The sequence below is a fragment of the Lemur catta genome, chromosome 2 (genome assembly GCF_020740605.2).
Source record: "Lemur catta isolate mLemCat1 chromosome 2, mLemCat1.pri, whole genome shotgun sequence".
NCBI classification, from domain to species: Eukaryota; Metazoa; Chordata; class Mammalia; order Primates; family Lemuridae; genus Lemur; species Lemur catta.
In genome coordinates, this window is record NC_059129.1 from 93,554,955 (window position 1) to 93,567,006 (window position 12,052).

Consider the following 12,052-nt stretch of genomic DNA (forward strand, 5'->3'; position numbering starts at 1 on the left):
ACAGGAAAGCATGTTAGAAAGTAAGCCCTGGGGAAAGAAAAAAAAAAGGATTTTGCTTATAAATAAATTGGAGCAAATAAAATAGGACATATTGCCTGGGCGCGGTGGCTCATGCCTGTAATCCCAGCACTCTGGGAGGCCGAGGCGGGTGGATTGCTCAAGGTCAGGAGTTCGAGACCAGCCTCAGCAAGAGCAAGACCCCGTCTCTACTAAAAAAAAAAAAAAAAATGGAAAGAAATTATCTGGACAACTAAAATATATACATAGAAAAAAAATTAGCCAGGCATGGTGGCGCATGCCTGTAGTCCCAGCTACTCAGGAGGCTGAGGCAGTAGGATCGCTTGAGCCCAGGAATTTGAGGTTGCTGTGAGCTAGGCTTACGTCACGGCACTCACTCTAGCCCGGGCAACACAGCGAGACTCTGTCTCAAAAAAAAAAAAAAAAAAAATAGGACATATTGGGTTCATATAGGAGAGATATTATAATGACAATACATAAGTTAAGGAAATATATGTATTTATTCATTCAGAAAGATATATTGACCACTGCAATCCCTAAAGTTATGCTCAAAGCTGAAACTAAAAGTAAAATAAAGCAGGATGTTGGCTTTCCAAGAGGCTAGAACATAGGAGAAGAGATGGACAAATGAGCAAGGCAGTGATACTGTTCATCAAAGGATGGAAGAGTGCTGTGGTAGCCAGAGGGAGGAGGAGGTGGACACATGGACACCTACATGTGCATACACACACACACACACACACACACACACACACACACACAAGCTAAGCTAGATCTCACTTTCCTCATGTAGAGAAACATTAATATCAGAGATTTAGTCAATTATTCATGAAAAGTAGCTCTTTGAATTTACTTTTATTCACTTGATCAGATACATACAAGTCAATGAAAAGTAATCAGCTATGTATGACATTAAACTTTCCAACAAATTAAAATAATGGTTTAAAAATCTGATTTGTTGGTATGGTCCTACTTTACCTTAATTCTTCTGGTCATGGCTCTTCCTTCGTGGTGTCAAGGGTCTACTCAAGAAAATGAGAATGATGCAATAAAATTTACTGTCACTTTGACAATTCCAGGGCAATTACCTGTCATTGAAGGTCTTGAATATAGCCCTGGGAGCAAGACATTATGATTTAGAGCTGGGAGAAATGGGGAGATGTTGGTCAAAGGGCACAAAGTTTTATTTATGTACGATGAATAAGTTCTAGAGATCTAATGCACAAAATGGGGACTATAGTTAATAATACTGTATTATATATTTCAAAGTTGCTAGAGTAGATCTTAAGTGTTCTTATTACACAAAACAAAATAGTAACTGTGAAGAGATGGATATATTAATTAGCTTGGCTGTAGTATTCTGTTCACTAGGTATACATACATCAAAACATCACGTTGTACACCTTAAATATATACAGTATTTATCAAAAGATTTTTACATGATATATTTCCCACCCCAAAATTAGGAAAGTCAACATTTATACAAATATACTGGAAAAATAGAAAATCATAAAATTTCTAAGTCCTAATAACATGTACAAAATATTTTAAAAATGAAAATAAAATATTGTATATGTATACCATAGAATACTACTCAACAACAAAAAAACAATGGTGATCTAGCATCTCTTGTATTATCCCGGGTAGAGCTGGAGCCCATTCTACTAAGTAAAGTATCACAAGAATGGAAAAACAAGCACCACATGTACTCACCATCAAATTGGTATTAACTGATAAACACTTATGTGCACATACAGTAGTAACATTCATCGGGTGTTGGGCAGGTGGGGGAGGAGGGGATGGGTATATTCACACCTAATGGGTACAGCGCACCATCCGGGGGATGGACAGGCTGGAAGCTCTGACTCAGGCAGGGCAAAGGCAATATATGTAACCTAAACATTTGTAGCCCATATTATGCTGAAATTAAAAAAAAAAGAAAAAGAAAATAAATAAATAAACAATAAAATAAAAAGATACAGTACACATAAATTAAGATTGTAGAACTATAAATGTTTCAATGATAACAGGTTTTCTGTACATTTCAAAAGCACTAAGTAACAAATACATTACTTCTTATCTTCGTATTAATACTGATGGTCTTAATTTTTCTCCAATGTTTTTAGTTAACAATCTTATGATAAAAATTGGAAATTTTAAATGCCTTATTGGATAATAAAATGATATTGGTCATACACATATTAAAGAAAAATCCTCTCAAACTAAAGACAAACTAAAATTTAAAGTTAGGTCTTCAATGAAGACTTAGGGCAAGAAACACACTGAAGAGATTATATGGTAAACTAATTTGAGACCATTGGAAAAATATGTGTCTTCTATTTAGAATGGAATGTTCTATTTGTACACATTAAAGTAAAATAGATATGATTTTTGCCTTGTTCACACATGGCCTAAGCCATTCTAATGCAGAATTATTTTGAGGTAGATTTTAGTTTTATGGATATTATAAATTAATTCCAGTAAAAGTAGTAGAGGACTCTTTTTCCCTGAATACAGAAAACCAAGCTGCCCGCAACCAATAACCTGGAAGTATATGAAAATACAGAGGAATTCACATCTGCTGGGAGCACACCTAAGCAGTAACTTTCAGGACCTGTGTAAATAAATACCTCAGCTCCCTCTGCCCTTGGTGCGTGATTCTGAGATGAGTACCTCGCACCATTTTCCAGAGTTTCCTGTGATTAAGCTACAGTTGTCCAGAGTGACAGATGGCTTAATATCTAGCTCTCCTTTTATTCACTGCCCGTCTTCCCTGTCTTATGTCCCTTCACTTCCCTGTCAGTGTTGCCTACACTTCCCCACATAAACTTCAGATACTCAAATTTGTAGAGTAGGAGCTGCTTCAGGGAAAACTCAAACTCAGCCAAGAACTAGAGTTCTGAATTCCTATTTTGTGATATATACTACGTTATTTAATCTAGACAACAGCCCTCTGAGCAAAATGGTCATAGAGGTTAGAATAATATAGTGCATTATTTAATTACAGATGTGGAAATGGAGGTCAGCGAGTCAATGGCATGCAAAGCACAGATTCGCACTCATTGCACCCGAGGCCAAAGCTCAGGTCCCATGGACTGTGCCGTGGGGTGCTCTTCACAGATGGCAGGGACATGAGCATCTCCTTGCAGCCTCTATCTCATTCGGCAAGAAGGCTCTGAACCCCTAACCTACACAAACATTAAAATTTTTTTTCCTTTGCCACTTCAAATCCCTTATGGAGCTGCACAATATTCATAAATAAATATATTTTTTCTATACCTACTGCCTAATTTTCAATAAGCCAGTCCTAATTTCTTTCAGGCCTCCGGCCTCTATAGGCCAGTGCTTATTTTCATGGCTGATTAATGGTTCTGATTAGTCCTCGAAGCAGGAAATCCAATATCCCTTAGGGGAACCCTAAAGATGCAGATGACCATGAATTCAAGGAAGCCTATTCACTACAGAAATCAATGGAGAAAGGAGGCAATGTTAATGCAGACAACGTTCTACCAGTTTCTAAATGCAAGTGCTCAGACAGAGAGAGTGGAGGGAGGGGGATAACAGAGAATGTATTCAGAATACCACATTGCAGTTTCATCACTCTAAAAGCCAGCTTTAACAACTCCCTTCCCAATGTGGAAATTTAAAGCTTCCTTTTTGTGAATTTTGACTGGTTTATAGCCCTGAAAGAAAACTTCACCTCTCTCGGAGATTACCTCTTGGATTGAAAATGTGTCCAGGGGCCGAGAAGACTTGATTTCAGGGAAGCCATATCACAGCCACAGCACAGGCATTATTAGAATAATTTCAAGATGATGAACTTTAAAAAAAGAACCTGCAGAAATGTGAAAACTATACTAATTGTTGTAACACGTAGCTTACCCGAGTGCAGATACCACTTGTAAGATGATCATAAACTTTTCTAATAGGTTTTTGATAGAACAGATAACTTTTTAAGCCAACAAATATATCTCTCCCTTAGTCACTATTGAATTATCCTACTGGTTAATTCTTTACAAATCCGGTACACGGCTGAATTGTTTCCACTTCCTTCTGACTGTCCTATGGAGATCCACGTGAAAGAATTACAGGTTTTTCAAGAACTATGAGGGAGAGAGGCTTTGCTCAGTAACTGGCTGTCTCTCTTCTCTCCCCTGCCTGACAGTATCTTCCCACATCTTTCCTTTACCTTCGAAACTCTATTCTGGCTGTTCAATAGCAGGCTGAAGTCAGAGTAACTGCATGTGGCTTAGGAATCATAATCATTTCACATCTACATTTTGAAACATTGGCCAGAAATTACCATTCTGTTTTGGTGCCTGGCTCTGTGCTAGACAGTAGAGGGGATACAGTTTGAATGGTGTATCACAGAGAAATAGCTTTAAAATGGTGGCACCCTTCTATGCAGTACCAAGAAATTGATGGGAAGGGGCAGGATATAGCAGCTGACAGCTGTCTAGTTCCACCTACATCAAATATTGTCACTTAACTTTATGTTTCTTCAATCCAGTGGGTCATTAATTCACATAATTATGTTACAAGGCAAATTTTTTTTCCATTGAAAAACAAAGTCAAGAATCAATTTAAGTAAGATTGGGAGCTCCGTATACAGGTCATCCCAAGCCTTTCTCTCTCTCTCACACACACACACACACACACACACACACACACACACACACACACACTATCCAGAACAAGCTTGCAGATGACAGCATCATCAAAAGAAAAACACTTTGTGTGCTACACAGAGTAACGTGTGTAAAGCACTAGCATACTGCCTGGGGAAAAGTAGCACTGTGAGAGATATTTGGGCCTGTGAGGGACATCTGTTGTTTCTTCCAGCCATCACCCATACTCAAACTGGCCTTGGAAAACAACCTTGACTCTATTCTCAACACATGTATTTGATCAGGACTAACCCCACCATCAGTTTCAAGGACAGGTCCTGACTGGCCTAGAGCAACTGGCATATCCCATTCCTTTCAAAGAGACTAGGGACAGGCACATGACCCAATCAGAGCAAATGAAACTTTTGCTGAGACTTTGGGACAGATCAAGGATTCTTCCCAGATGGACTTGAGACCTAAAGCACGTAGGACAGAACTGCTAACTGCTACTGCCACCTTTCCTCCACATGAAATGTGAGAAGGAAGCTGATGCCTGGAGGAAAGCAGAGCCAACAGATGGAAAGAAACCAGGTGTTGATCATCTTATTTAAGCCATCATTAAAAAGCAGTATTCCTGAACCATTTTTTTTGCATGAGCCAATAAGATATAGCTTTTTGGTTGAATCCAGTTTAGCCTCAGTTCTTGGTCACTTGCAATCTGGAGTGGGTACTAAGTAATATGGTGTATATGTCCTCTCTTTCTCTTCAATGAGCCTGGCAGCCTTATATAACCATGGCATTGATGTGATTGCAGCAAAGCATCCAAATTCCCAATATTATTAGTCTTGCTGGCACTTCAAACCTAGACGTGCATAGTGACAGACTTAATTATTCATATTGACTATGTCTTTTGACTCTACAATCTCTCTCCTAAGACATATAAATAAATATCACCTCTGTCTTTAAGTACATGGAATTATTTCAAAAATGCAGACAAGGATTAATATAATGAAACAAAGGTGAATGCAGGACTGACCCCTCCAAGTCTAAACCTAAAATTTTAAAGAAGCTTGATGTAGTCTACCAAAATCAGTAAGCAGCCACAAAATTAATGTACATAAAATTCTAAGAACACATGACTTCAGAGTTACAGGACAGATTTTAACAAGGTCATTAAAAGTTTCATATCCAAATATGCACCACCTCCTTCAAAAGTGATACTAACACTGCCTCCACTGTCCTAAATATTTGGATTTCGCAAGCTGGTAGCATGTTCATTTGAGCACAGTATTTTTAATAGTAGGGAATATTTATTCTCAAAGCAAGGATTTGATTTTTGGAAATAAAATTTATTCAATGCTAAATCTCATGAATAAGAAGGTTGAATTATCTATTAATGATATTTTGTTCAAAAATAATGTAGAATGAGATTCATTTTTTGTATGACTAGAAAATGACTATTATAAAAGACCTCCAAATAGATTTTAAATAAATGTTACTAGATCAACTTCCAAAGATAGCTTCTTAGAAGGTAAATAATGCTTGGGTAAATATTTAAGATCTTTTATGCTTGCAAAAAATACCAGTCTCATTACTTTTGGCCTGGTCCACTGAACTTAAAATTTTTCTCCTTCAAGATATTAAATTACAAAATAACAAACTTACACAGAATTTGGCCCATAATCAAAGCTTTAGTGCTCTGGTTGTGCATATCTTAAGAGTAATTTCTGGCTAAATCTAATGCAATTTCACTAACAATTTCATTTTGTGATTATCCATTAAGCAAAGAAATACCACCTATTATATTTTCATACTGAATATTTGGATGATATGAAAACTAAGTCTAAAATATGGTGAGTGCCAGGCGCACTGTCTGAGGGATGGACACGCTTGAGGCTCTGACTCAGGGGGATGGGCGGGACATGGGCAATATATATAATCTGAGCTTTTGTACCCCCATAATAAGCTGAAATAAAAAAAATAAAATAAAATAAAATATGAATTTTGAAAAAATATTTCTAAAAATAGGCTAATTAGACTAAAACACAAATTTACACACTAATGCCATGCATTCTGGATGCAAAAAAAATTTAAGTTTAAAACTGCTTAAAGAAGTTTAATGAATTGATATCAATATAAATAATGGAAAACTTCACTTCTTAGTGAAAGGAAGCAAGTAATGGAGAAGAAAAGCCATATTTCTTTTAAACTGTTTTATGCTGCTTATTGACATATCCATCAAGTTGGCCTTGTGTAAAGACTGGCATCTCCATAGCAATATGCAGGTTTTTAGCCCCAATTCAATAGCTGAATTGGAGAAACAGAAGACAAGTAAGAGCATTTCTCAGCAACCCTCCCTGGAACCCCTAAACCCAATACTGCACAACTCAAGGTATGCTTAGTGGACATTCAAAGATAGTGGTGGCAGTAACATTTTGGGGAGCGGGCTCAACCTCAACACTGCAGGCCAAACATGTCGCATAAGCAGACACACATTGTCCAACCTCAAATCTGACCCTGCCCAAGGCTAAGCAAGAATATTGTTTAGTACACATCTACCAGTGATAAATTATCAAGCTGACTGCTTGCCTCATTGATATATTGATTGTTTTTTCTAAAACTAGCACCTACTAAAATGATGTTGCACAGATTGGAGTCTATGTACTGGGAAGCCACCATACAAAATGCCATGTCATTTTATCAGAATGTTTAAGACAAAAATTTTTTCTTTGGAACGTACCCATATTGAATGCCAAATAAATATATCAGTAGATCTCACAATATTAAATTATATGAGTTATCAGAAGACCTTATATAAGGAATGAAGAGATACAATAGCCCTCGAGTTTTATAAAGGAATTCAATATTTTTAGAAGTTTTATTTGAGCCCATTTTTACCTTCTCTGACAAGTTATGTGGTGCCATTTTGTTTAAGGTAAGAGAGTAATTTGAAGGAGACCTAACCTCAGAAATTATATTGGTATATATATCTAGATGTATATTAACATAGAGTATGAAGATAGAAGTGTAAGAATTTGGTGTGTCATGTTTCAGCAAATAAGGAGTGGACTGAAAAACTTCCCCATCCCAACTTCAGTCTGAAATGATTAGACTAGATCTGAATTTTAACCTTTCTTTTCCTCTGATTTATTTTTTATTTGTATATATTCATGAGGTACAAGTGCAATTTTGTTACACTGATATATTGTGCTGTGGTGAATTCAGGGTCTTCAGCATATACATCACAGAGCATCGGATATTGCACCCACCAAGCAACCTCCCATTATCCACGCCCCTACTCCTCTGAGTCTCTATTGGGCATCATTGCACAATTTTTACTGTTTTACTAAAATTTTATAAACAAATTCAAAGCAGAGAGAAATACAATAAGCCCTCTTATACCTGTTACCCAACTTCAAAAGTTATCAACTTATGGACACTCACTTCATCCACACCCCTTCCCACACATACCTTGGAACTTCATATTGTTTCATTCATAAATACTTGAACATGCATGTCTAGAAGGTAAGACCTTGACTATCTTTTTTCAAACAGGACCTCAACATCATCATCACACCTACAAAAGTAATAATAGCTTCTTCTTATTATCTAATATCTAATTAGAATTCAGGTATCCCTGATTATCTCATAAATTGTGTTTTGCTTAATTTGAATCAGAATCGAAATGAGGTTACTACTTTGTATTTAGTTGAATTATCCCTTAGACCTCATGAGATAACATAATCTTCCTTGCTCTTCTTTTTTTTCTCCCTTCTCCCTGGCTGTTCATTAGTTTAAAAATAGGGTCACTTCCCCTGGAAAGTTTCCCACATCCTGGTTTTGGCTGATTGCATCCCCACAGTGTTGTTAGTATAGTGTGTGCCTCTATCCCCTATATTTTCTGAAAACTGATGGTTAGAGCCAAAGGCTTAATCAGGTTCAGGCTCAACATTTTAGCAAGACTGCTTGATAGGAGGTACTGTGTATGCCTCCCACATCACATTAGGGGACTTCTAACAAATGGTTTTCTCATTTTGTGACTGAAGCTTGATCAGTGAGTTCAGCTGCTGCCAGGCTTCTCCACTGGTTATAATTTGCTGTTAGTCTTCAACCTAAACTTTTCAGCAGCCATTGATGATCATTGCCTAGATCCATTACTTCCAATATTATTTTTAAATTGTTTGTGTAGCATTTGATATTTTAGAACATATCTTCATATCTATTATCTCATTAGATGTCTCATTTAGTTATACTAGGCCTTTGTTCCAATAGCTACAACATGAAAATTCTATTATTGACTTGCTACATTTCAGTAAAGTTTTATGGCAGTACAGGCATGTTTCCTTATGGTAACATTTTTTTCAGCTGCACCACAAACTTTGTTTACATCTCCTTAAATTCATTTTTTAGCATTGTCTATTTGCATGTTTATATTTTAATATACTCAATTAAAATGTTTAATGTTGTACTGAAGTATAACTTTGAAACAGAAAGGGTACAAATCCTAAGTGCACAGCACAATTATTTTTCCTATATAAATACATCTGAGTAAAAGCACCCATATAGAAATAGAGAACATATTCAGCACACTAGAAAGCTCCCTATTAATCTTCCCAGGCAATACTCCCCAAATGTAAACACTAATCTAATCTCTACCACAATAGATTAATTTTGCCTATTTTTGAGCTTCATACAAATAGAAGCAATAGTATTAACAGATATTCTTGTGTCTTGATTCTTTTGCTTTATATTATAATTGGAAGTTCATTCATGGTGTTGCGTGTAGAAGTCATTCATTTTTCTCATTGTTCTGTAGTATCCTATTCTGTGTGTATAACACAATTTATATATTCATATAGTAACGATTTTCATTTTAAAAAATTAAGTAAATTTTTATTAATACCAGTTTCATGTCTTCTTAGACACTCACTATTTTGTTTGCCTATTTTTTAATCTGCACTAGTTATCATTCTTTGTGGAATAGTCAAATATATTATTTAAAAACAAATTGAAGTGGTAGAATTTGTTGAAATTCAATATCTGGGGTAAAAGATAATTATCCTGTCTCCTAACAGACTAGCCTATTGCTTGGGAAAAACTTACATAGTTATAAGATTCAAGGGGATTAAGATCTTAACCACGAACTTACTATGCAATGATTGTTCCTTATCTTTGCCCAAGAACATTCTCGTCTATAAAATTAGTTTAATGAAATTATGTTACTTTCAGAAAAACATAATAATAGGTATTAAATTTAGAGATTCAATTAAATGTTAAAACAAGAAAAAATTTAATTAATGTGACATTAAGACTAGCTAACTATTTCAAATATCAAATATTACCTCATTGATTCACCAGATTAATAGTTATTGAGAATCTCCTTAGCCAGGTGTTAAAAGGAAGTGGAGGTAATGTATAAATAGTAATGCCGAGCACTTAGAATGTGCTGTACTAATTTTACATGCATCATCTCATTTAATCTCCACCTATGAAATGGATGCCATTATTTATTAAGCCCATGTTACATGTGAGGCACAGAGAGATTAAGAAATTTGTTTAAGCTCTCATTACTAGCTATAAAATTAGTAATGTGCTATAAAAATGATTGGCATATTGAAATCAGTGTTAATAATATAAAGCTAAAATTAGAATTTAAAGTGGTGCTATAATCATTAGAGATGTACACAAAATATGTATAAGGATGTACATTGCAGGATAATACTAAAACATTTTAGAAATTATCCAAATATCTAATAATAGATTTATTAAATAAATTATGATGGATCCACATGATGGAAGAATTGAAGTCTCTGACAGCCACATTTTTAAGAACACTGAACAAATGGTAAAATGATTATAATGTATCCTTAAGTGTAAAAAGTAAAACAGGCTATAAAAGAAAGAATACATACAGTATAATACTGATTCTGTTAAAGCAGTGTGAGTGTTCCTGTGTTTATGGGTATGTGGTGGGCATCTGCTGCTTTAGACTGTCCAATATTCATCCCCTATTCTTCCTTATAGTATTCTCCAACTTTCAGTAGGGACTCAGGGTTCCTTATGGGCCTATGTGCTCAGAGAGAAGTGCCCCCTCACCCAGCTCCTGGGGGGTGAGCCTCGTCTGAGCTGAGCAAATCCCCACATCCACAATTGGATCAGGGATGGGCACACAATCTAATTCAGGCCCATGGGACACAAGATTTTTCAGGGAGCTTCTGGGAGGGAAGGAAAATAGTGTCTTAGCTCTTCAGAAAAAGCAATGAAAAAAGTCATCCTGCCTTCCTCTGGTTAGTGCAGTGTAAGAACATGCCACCTGAAACTGCTACAGCCATTTCTGCTATCAGAGGGAGCCAGGCTGAGACCAGTGTTTGCGCAAAGAGGAGGCAAAGCTGAGGGAATCACAGAGACACAGAGCAAGAATCCTGCTGGAGTCACGGACCCCTGGATTAAACCACAGCTACAGCCAGAGACAGACCTTGGCCTGCTTGGTGCCACAAGCCAATAAATTCTCTTGTCTCCTTAAGCCAGTTTGGGTGAGAGTTGTTACCACTGAAAGAATCATAATTGTGTAGATTGTGTACTCAAAAAGATAGGGAATGCCTGGAATTTTCTTTTTGCACTTTTCTCTATTTTGCATATTTTCTATAATACCCATATTACTTTATCATCAGTAAGAACAATGAATACCATTTTAAGTGGTCTATTCAAATGCTCCACATTGAATGTTTTTTAATTATTTATATTTAAGCTCATCAAACAATTAAAAAATAAGTCTGCTTTGCAGAACCTTAACATTTGAAATAATGATAATAACAACACATATTTGTGTAAAACCTGATTGTTTTCAAAGCACTTTCCACATTTGATAATCTGAGCAAATGTGTGGGTTAGGTCAGAAACTATGGCAGAGACTGCTATGAGTTCACAAAACCTCATTTCCTAGTCCTCCTGGGAACAAAGATACATGGCCTTTCCTCACTCAGCAGTTGGGTAAGGCCATGACTGAGATTAGCCTCATGGACTGTGAGTGTACTCACAGGTGTACCCACATGGATGAGGCCTATGGGAGCTAGGTCCAGCCCATAAAAACTTCCCATGAATGACTTTCCTTCTCTCTCTTTCCATGTCTGCGGGTCAGATGCAGATCTAGAAGAGAACTTCAAGGCCCTAGAATCAGTAAAGCCACAAGATGGAAGGTGCTTGGGTCCCTAATTAACTAAAAGTATTAATAGAAGGCCATGGGATAACCAGGAGTATCTTTATTTGAGTTTGCAAGAAATTAGTTTTGCTTTATTAAGTTGTATTAGTCAAAGTTCTCCAGAGAAACAGACCCAACAGGAAGTGTGTGTGTGTGTCTGTATGCATGTGTGTTTGTGTGTTCAGAGAGAGGGAGAGAAGGAAAGACAGAGAAATCTATTTTAAGGAAT